Below are 9,021 nucleotides of genomic sequence, written 5' to 3'. Positions count from 1 at the left end.
TACTGGGAAAAGAGGGCAAGATATGGTCCAAATGCATGGGCTTCAGTTGCCAAAGCCTAATGCTGAACATGTTCTTTTCAGCCAGGGGGTGCAGCGTGAAACTAGTGTGGGATAACAATTTAACTTTGGGCTTGGATAAACCAAGACCAAATAGGATTAAGCCCAATGGTTGGATGTTGACTTGGAAAAAGCCAGCAGAATTTGAACTTGCAAGCGCGTTGCTCATGGAAGTTCAGACCTCCGGCACCAGACCTGCACCACGAGCCACCGCGCCAGAAATCGCTTTCGGCGGCGGTGGCGGCCAGAGCTAATTAAGTATCTACCTCTGGTTTCGTCTTGACATCCCGATCACGAATCTAACATCCAACTTCTCTAATTTCTAGCCTAGATCCATAACTGAAAAGAATCCCTCAAGAACCCTAAAAAATCAAATCTAGAATACACCTCCATGAACAAGATTTGAGGTTCTTCATGATAGGGATTTGAATTACCTCAATGAAAAGTGTAGTATGGTGATCGAAAGACGAAGAAACAAAGAAGATGAACCTACCTCCAAAGCTGAGACTTGCTCCGACAAATATTGATCGGAGAAGATGAGGACGAAAAATCACTTGTTCAAACAGGTACAATGTTGCCTTTATCTTCTTCTGATATGCTTGTTCTCCAATTCTTCTTCTTCCAAAATTATGTAGTGTGATGATGTTAAGCTCTCTCTTCTTGAAGCTTCAATGTGAAGCTTCAATGGAGTTTTAGAAACTGAGCTTTGAGTGTGAGAGGGAAAGGATTCAGAGAGAATTCAGGAGCTTGAGAGTGATGGTTGCCAAGGGTCCCAAAGTGATGGTGAAGATGTTTATTTATAGTGATTAGTCTTGGGATTAATGTGGCTTGGAGTTAGTTATTGTCAGGTTAGGAGTCAACTTAGGAGTTAGTTGGGGTGAACTCAGTGAGTTTAATTGGTTAACTCACTGAGTTAGAAGTTAGTTGGTTGGATTGGTTAATTGGTTGGTTTTGAGTGATTCCAATAGTGACTGGTTATAGCAGGTTGGCCTTAAGTGGATTTGACTTTGAAGTTTTGTTGATGACCTGTTATTCATTTGGCTCTGGTGTGGATGACTTGCAGTTGTAGGTAAATGACAATTCAAGTGTGATGCTATGACATGTTGAACCTTCTGTGAGCCAAACTCTGATATGGGTTCTGCTATTCATTTGTTTTGTTATGCATTGCCAACTGATAGTTGTTTATGAATTTTGTTGCACTTATTTGCTGCAGATTTACTATATTCACCATGTGCTTGGTTGAAGATTTATTTGAAGTTTCGTCGAGTTCTTATACTGATACTTGTTGTGACATGAATGAGGTTCTGCAGGATGCTTCAGCTGACTCATGGTTTTTTCTGGTGTTTATGCAGGTATGCATTTGTCTTGAATTGCAAGCCTTGGCTATCTTTGATAATGGGGATTCATGTTTCAATCCAGAGGTTCAATTCTCAAAGTAGTACAAAAAATCCTGTACAAAAAGCTATGAGTCGACTCAAACAGGGAATGAGTCAACTCAAACAGAGTTTATTCCTGGGTTGAGTCGACCTATGACTCGACCTGTTTGGACCCACGGCGAAATGGTTCAAAGAAAAATGGGACATGAGTCGACGTAAAGGGCAGATGAGTCGACTCATTCAATTTTTCCAGAATTGAGTCGACTTGAGAGTCAGCCTGTTCGGACCCGAAGGGACAAGGTTCAAGAAAAAAAAGGGGAATGATTCGACGTAAGGAGTGGATGAGTCGACTCACTCAAGTTTCCTAGAATTGAGTTGACCTGTTCGGACCCGAAAGTTTTTCTTCGAGTCATGAGTCGACTCACGGAGCTGAAACTTCCAAAAATGAGTTTTTTACAATGTATTATGACATTTCCTGGCATTTTTTTGTATATAATAGATATTTTAAGGATGAAAATGAAAGGAATTGGCCAATTGAATGAAAATACATGAATATGTCACTTGAAATGGATTGAATTTTGGACTTCTATGATCATGAACTCAAACCCAAGATCTATAACTGACAAATGAAAGAAGGAAATATGGACCTTAGCAAGACCAAAAGGTATAATGAACTAGGGCCTGAACAAAACTTATGGACCAAGCAATAATGGCATGAAAATGATCAGCTAAATGATGGATGTAGATGAAAGTTATGAGACCAAGGACTCGGGTTATGTTTAATAGGCTCCAACACCTATGATAGAACCACAACTAAGGAGACAAAATGAGTGGACCAAGCACAGGAGGCTAGGCAAAACAAAATGGGTGAAGAAGCACATGAGATTAGGGTTAGGAGACAACATTAGGGTTTAGAAGACAAGTTCATGCACGGAGGCCAAGCAACAAAATCCCTCAAGACCAAGAATTAGGGTTGCAACCCATATGATGCACGATACCAAAATCTTCAATCCAAACCTGCTTTGTTAACCAGAAACCATAAATCTATGATGTTTGTTAGTCTTTGTTAACCATGAATGAATGATGATGAATATGCATGAGACATGAATGAGGTTAGATGGGTCTCAGGTTATGGGTTAGATGATTGCAAAAAATGTGTGTGTGTGTGGGGGGGGGGGGGGGATTTAGGGGTACTACAACTGCCCCTATTTAGTCTTGTTGAACCTGAATACAGGAATTGCGGAAGCTTTTCAGGTATTCAAGGTAGAAGAGGATTAAATACTAACGTATCCGAAAATTTTCCCATTAAGAGTAGATGTAATATGATGAGAGTTTTGTGGTTTACCAAGCAAGGGTTGGGCTTTGGGTTAGTCAGTAAAATTGGGTTTTTGTGTTTTTCTTGTTTGCGTGGTTTCATGTCATGCTTTATGAATGATATGCGTGAGTGGAGCGATGTGGTTTATGCATGATAATGATTTATGCAATGGTTAAGCCAGATGCTCGTGTAGAGGGCGGTGGGAATTTAGGCTAGAATAAGGTCATGTTGACATGATTCTCCGACACCTACTTCAAGCTCAACAACTCTTATAACACCTCTGAATTCTATCTGGAACATGGAGAGAGCTTGTACTTGCGTACCCGGCTTCTTCCCCAATGTACTGAATATCTGCACCAACTGCCCCAAATACCGGTTATGGAGCGGTCTCATCATCTGAGTATTTCAAACTGGTTTGCCCCAGTGTCTTGGAATTGTATTGCCTCGATCGACCATACTGGGAAGGATTGATTTCTCGTGCTCTTGGGGAAGTTTGCCCCAATGTGAGCCTTGAAGTAATATTGCCCATATCCGGCTGATTCAGAGAGATTTGCATAATCTCGACGTGGTTGCCCCAGATTGACTGACCCTTGAAGAGATCTGAGCTATGGGATATCAGGAATCTGATCAACTTTCCCATTATAAGCTTCCTTGATGTCAAATGATTGCTCGCATGTAAAATTCCCATTTTAAGAATGATAATTGTAATGTCATGTTCATGCAAGTTTTGAAAACTCAAGTGTGTTCACTAAGATTATGACATCTAGTGAACGAATCACTGATTGAAATGTCATATCAGTATCAATACATATGACAAGCAAATCTTTAGGAGTCAGCTTAACGCGGTCTTACCGTAGTATGCTTTCGAAATAAACTCTGCTTCAATTAGGTATTTCGAGGGTTGTAACGTGGCCTGGTTCACGGTTTTTAGAAGGAAAGAATATAAGGCTCGAGACCTAACCTAACCCGCCCGTTCTTCGTGATGTTCTCCAATCCTACATTCAGTTAGCTCAAAATATACATCCATCTTTCATAAAAGGATTTTGGATGTCAACAATAATGGTTAAGGAACCCATAAGGATTTGGAGCGGCAGTTACTCACCTTTTGCTTTTGTTTGTGGTCACAGAGATTTTCTCTTGCTGAGGATTTTGATATTGATCCTCTGGTTCTTTTGTTTTGTTTACCCTTAGTTTTTCCTGGGATGACCCTTTGGGTCGACCGCCCACCGGGATGCCCTAATTTTTGCCTAAGTCAATCTTGTTTTCAAGTTCTTGACTTAGCGAGCTTTTCATTTGTTTCTTATTTTTCATTTTGTTTCATTTTTCTTTTGGTATTAGAGCAAATTCTGTGATACTCTGTTTTCTTGATCTTTTTTTGCAAAGTTCGTGACTATCTCACCCCTTTTGATGGGTAAGGAATAACCATTTGAATTTGTGATTCCATCCTCTTGAGAGGTATATGATATGTTTGATCACTTAATGAGATATTCTCCTTCTGAAATTTGAATGAAAGTCTAAACTAACTGAAGACTCTCCTGCCCCTGGTTTAACATGAGGGTTTGTATGTATAAAGAAAGAAACTCCTACTTCAAGGCCCAAAGGGGTAGACTAGGGATTAACTTCCTTATATCTTCGGTGTTTCGGGATTAAACGGTACCTTATATCATCATCATAGTCCTATTCAAAAGCATACAAGCAACAATCTTGCGAATTTTTATTTGCATCATTCTCTTTCAATTTTATTTGACAAACAGTTTGATACTGATAAAATAAAATATGAGTGAACATGAATGGATTTAAGCAAAACATGCACGTTTATTTCATTCAAAAACAAACAAGTTCACAATTGAACAATACATTGACATATAAGAAAATATTACGAATGAGACATGACTGAGTCAATATGATATTTCTAGACTTGATACACCTTTGAAGAAGCAATTGAATCTGAGCCATCTTCACCACTGACTGTGTTCACAACTTGTCCATGGTGGTCTGGAAACAGGTTGGTTATAACCTTTGGTCCCGCCTCAAAGAATGACAAAACCTTATGGTCAATAAGCTCTTGTACTCTTGACTTGAACAACCCACAATCTTCGGTTGAATGTCCTATATAGCTGACGTGAAACACACAAGAAGTGTTAGGATTGTACTTCGCCCCATAAGGATAAACAACTGATGGTATTTCTTTTGGAACAATTGCCCCGTGCTGGACAAGATGATGTAGCAACTAAGAACATGACACAGGGATCTGGTCACATTGAGAACGCTTTCCATCAAACTGTTAGGTCTGCCTCTTTCCTTGATGGTTACATGGCACAATTTGTTGACTTTTAAGAATTTGAGCCTGAGGAGGCTTCTGATACTGGGATGCTACACCACATGGATATGAGTAGCATGTCATAGGCATCCCATATACTTGCAACGAAGAACGAATCAGAGGAATAACCACTGGATGGAACATTTGAGCAGAGTGCCCCAGGCCAGGATTGATTGTCTGATGTGAAGTCTGACCATAATGAACTCCAAATGGGGCATAGGGTGCCCCGGTATAGGCATACTGAGGTGCAACAAGAGTAGACGATGCCCTAGGATAGGCCAACAACATTCCAGGATGGTGTCCTTGATTTGGATATTGCGTAACAGGTTGGACCACTGATGGAGGAATTTGAATATGAATGGGAGGACCCTTGTATTCGAACTCCTTCTCAATGAGCACCTTAGCCGTCACAGGTGTAAAGCACAATAAATTTCGATCGATGACTTCTTGAACTTTGGTCTTGAGAGCATGACAAACTTCTGTAGAGTGCCCCATGTATCCAGCATGATATCCACACGTGGCATGAGGGTCATGCTTATTACCGTAGGGAAGCTTAGCAGGCTCGGTCTGTTTAGGCACAATTGCCCCAGCCTTAACCAGTATAGGCAACAAATGTGTGTAACTCATAGGAATTGGATCATAACGAGGACGTCTCCTTTCTTGATCGTTGTTTCCTTTGCTGATTTGCTTCTGCTTCCATTTTTGGTTGCTTTGGGAAGGCCTCTGAGGTGGTAGTGAACACTGCTCTTGAGGAAGAAATGGGAGAAAGCCTGTAGTAACCTTCTGTTTGTTATCTTCCTTCAGAATGTCTTCATCTTACTCGTCAATCACAACCTGATTTGGGAAGTTTGTTTTAATGCTCTCCAAGAATAACCCCAAAACCACGTCAGTTATGTCGAAGCTCATAGTCTCTTCCATGATCCTCGGATGACTGGTGTCGGCGAATCGTTATCTTTCTGACGGAGGAATGGATAGGGTGAGTTTTCTGGTTAACATGCATGAAATGCAAATGAATGAATGCATATGTTGGGGATGGAATGCAAATAATTATGCAACATCCATATATTCAAAGTATTGGTGGTATAGCAACCCAAGTTCCAAGCTCTGACATATGTACAACAATGCAATAACATAGGTTAACAACACCAATAGTCTGGATAATCTGTGTATACTACCAGATGCAGGATCAAAGGTTCTACGTCCATGAGACTAAAGGTATGTAGAGGCCAGGTTTCTTTCCAAAATATTCCATATCCCCCTCACAGGTAGGTTCTAGTCTTCAAAGGCAACCTAGAAGGTTCCTAGAGTCAACGACCCAATTTGAGATACCATTGTCTTGGACAAATGACTCGTTGGACAATGATGCTCCCAAAAGGATCTACTCTAGGTGTGATGTATCGTGTCAACCATAATCACGGAATAACTCCATGGAGGTCAAACACGACTCTGGTCACATTGCTATCCTGTGTGTGTACTCAAGCTCGAGTATAGAGCTTCTCTCTCATGTAATCGATAACCCAACCCAACAGAGAATATAACAGATGATATCCATAATATAAAGCAAATGAATATAATGATAAAGCGAGTAAAGCGCAAAGACCAACACCCTAAGCAAGCTAAGAAAGAAAACAAAACTAAGCTTGACTCCTTTTAGCGACTAGGAAGTGCTCAAAGTAGAGAAGCATCCCCATTAGAGTTGCCAGCTGTAGCTAGTGGAAATATACCTGAACGTATCGCACGCTCGAACATACAACATAGACGCCATCAAACTTTATTTATCCCTAAAGGGAAGAGAAAGCATCGATAAAACCCGTGGGGAAGAGATATGTTGGGTAAGGAAGTCGGTTATACAAGGGGAAGGTATTAGCACTCCAAACATCCATGGTACTCCATGGGAACTGTTTTGATTATTCTTGCTTGAATAAATGTTATCTAAAGATTACTCACAAAGAAATAGGAGGAAAGGAAAATAAATAGATAAAGTGCTCGGTGAGGATTAGGGCCCTCATGCCTACGTATCCTCATAGTGTAATGACGAATTCAGAGCTTCGTAGTTCAAGGAACTAGAGGCGGGAGGTGAAGATACGTGTGATTAAAGTATGGTCTAGTACTAGTACGTGGTTCACACGGTTACGCAAGAAGGAGCGCAGAGAGGTAGTATACTTAACTCAAAGAATAGGTATATCACAAGGAGTGAATGAAATTAGAACACGAATGCATCATGGAGATGAACGAAATGAAGTGACCGAAGTCACATAATAGAAGGATTTGGTAACAAGTGACCAAACAAGTATTGCTTGAAATCGAAAGGTGAAAGTGTATTGGAATCCATAAAAGAAATGGGATTTGTACCATAGAGGGAAAAGGCTTTAACTAATACGTGGACTAGTAAGACCGCCACTATAGGGTGTTTAGCCAAAAAAGAAGGAATTAAGTGTTTGAGGTTGTAGCCCAAACAATTCTAGGTAGAAATATAGACTTTTCGTTAGGCGTCCTAAAAGGGTATGTATGGAATTCCAAAGAAAGTGTATTTCGATGTCAAAGGAATAATATGTCACTGGGTGAACGATTTATGATCGAAGGTAGATAATGAACAGTGAAAGATATGGATGGTGCCCTATGTCAGAAGAGGAATAATTAGAAGGATGCTCGCTAAGGATTCACATCCTCGTGCCTACGTATTCTCATTGCGCAATGAGAAAGTCAGAGCAATAGTAGTTCAGAACTACAAGAATAGAAAGAGGGGTATATGGGGATGAAAGGTATGACTTGTACCAATAGAATGGTATCAAAAGGTTAACTGCCATGAAACAAGGAGAGATGTATTTGTCTAAGCGACGGGGGCTCACAAGACAAATGCCAATTCAAGGAATGATTGCAGTACTAGATAATGTAAGGAATAGTGTATCACTGGATGAGGAAAAAAGTTTGAGATCAAATAAGGATGGTATCTTGGATCCAAGAAGGAAATAGACTCTGAATCGAATAGCAAGGTAGGCATTTACCATTATATGGACTAGTAAGACCGCCACTATAAGGTAAAGCCAAAAAGAAAGACTGAATTAAGTGTTTGGGCATAGCCCCCAAACAACTCTGAATTGGGGAGATGGATTGTCGTTAAGACATCCCAAAGGGATAGACAAGGAGTCCAAGGAGAAGTATAATTGATCTCAAAAATATGATATTGATAGAATGAATGAGGAATGATTGATTGGTCAATAGGGTAGCAATACATAAGGTAAATTGATAAATAAGATAGCTCGCAAAGAATCTAATTCTCCTGCCTATGTATCCTTGATCCGCTGTCGCACGCGGATCAAAACGAGTAGTTTTTCAAAAATGTAGTTTTACGACAAATTGACTCGGATTATCGTTCTCACAAGGATTCTTGAATGAATTAACCAATGATAGTAACGATTAATGGGGTTTTGGTTGGTTTAGGATTCAATTAAAAAAATAGACTAAAATAAGTGATTATTGAAATAAGTTGTAGCAACAATTTACTGATTCGGTCTTTGCCTATCATCAACTATCGTAATTCTAACCGCAGATTAACTATTTCTATTCGATTATAATATCAACTGACAAGCGCAATTGATAGTATAAGTTGTATGTTCCTATTATCCGAATTAAGCAAACGGGATTAAGTTTCATGAATTAAGCAAACATGAATTAAACGGACTCGATAACGAATTAAGCAAACGAAATCGTGACTATAGTTAGGATCACACAACAATCGGATTAAATCAATATAGCATATGTAAATCGGATTAAGCAAACAAAATACATATATTAACATTGAAAGAAATAAAAAACCTGAATAAGAATTACTAAAATCTCAAGGTATCGGAACCCGAATACAGCAAATTGTTTGGATCGATTAGTTCTTCATGAGAATTCTTGCCAAAGCTTTCAAGTCTTTCGTGAATAGTCCTCCTTCTCATGTTATGTGG

This window comes from Lathyrus oleraceus, chromosome 5, assembly GCF_024323335.1.
Source record: "Lathyrus oleraceus cultivar Zhongwan6 chromosome 5, CAAS_Psat_ZW6_1.0, whole genome shotgun sequence".
In the NCBI taxonomy this organism is placed as follows: Eukaryota; Viridiplantae; Streptophyta; class Magnoliopsida; order Fabales; family Fabaceae; genus Lathyrus; species Lathyrus oleraceus.
Note: the sequence above shows the minus strand (reverse complement) of the source record.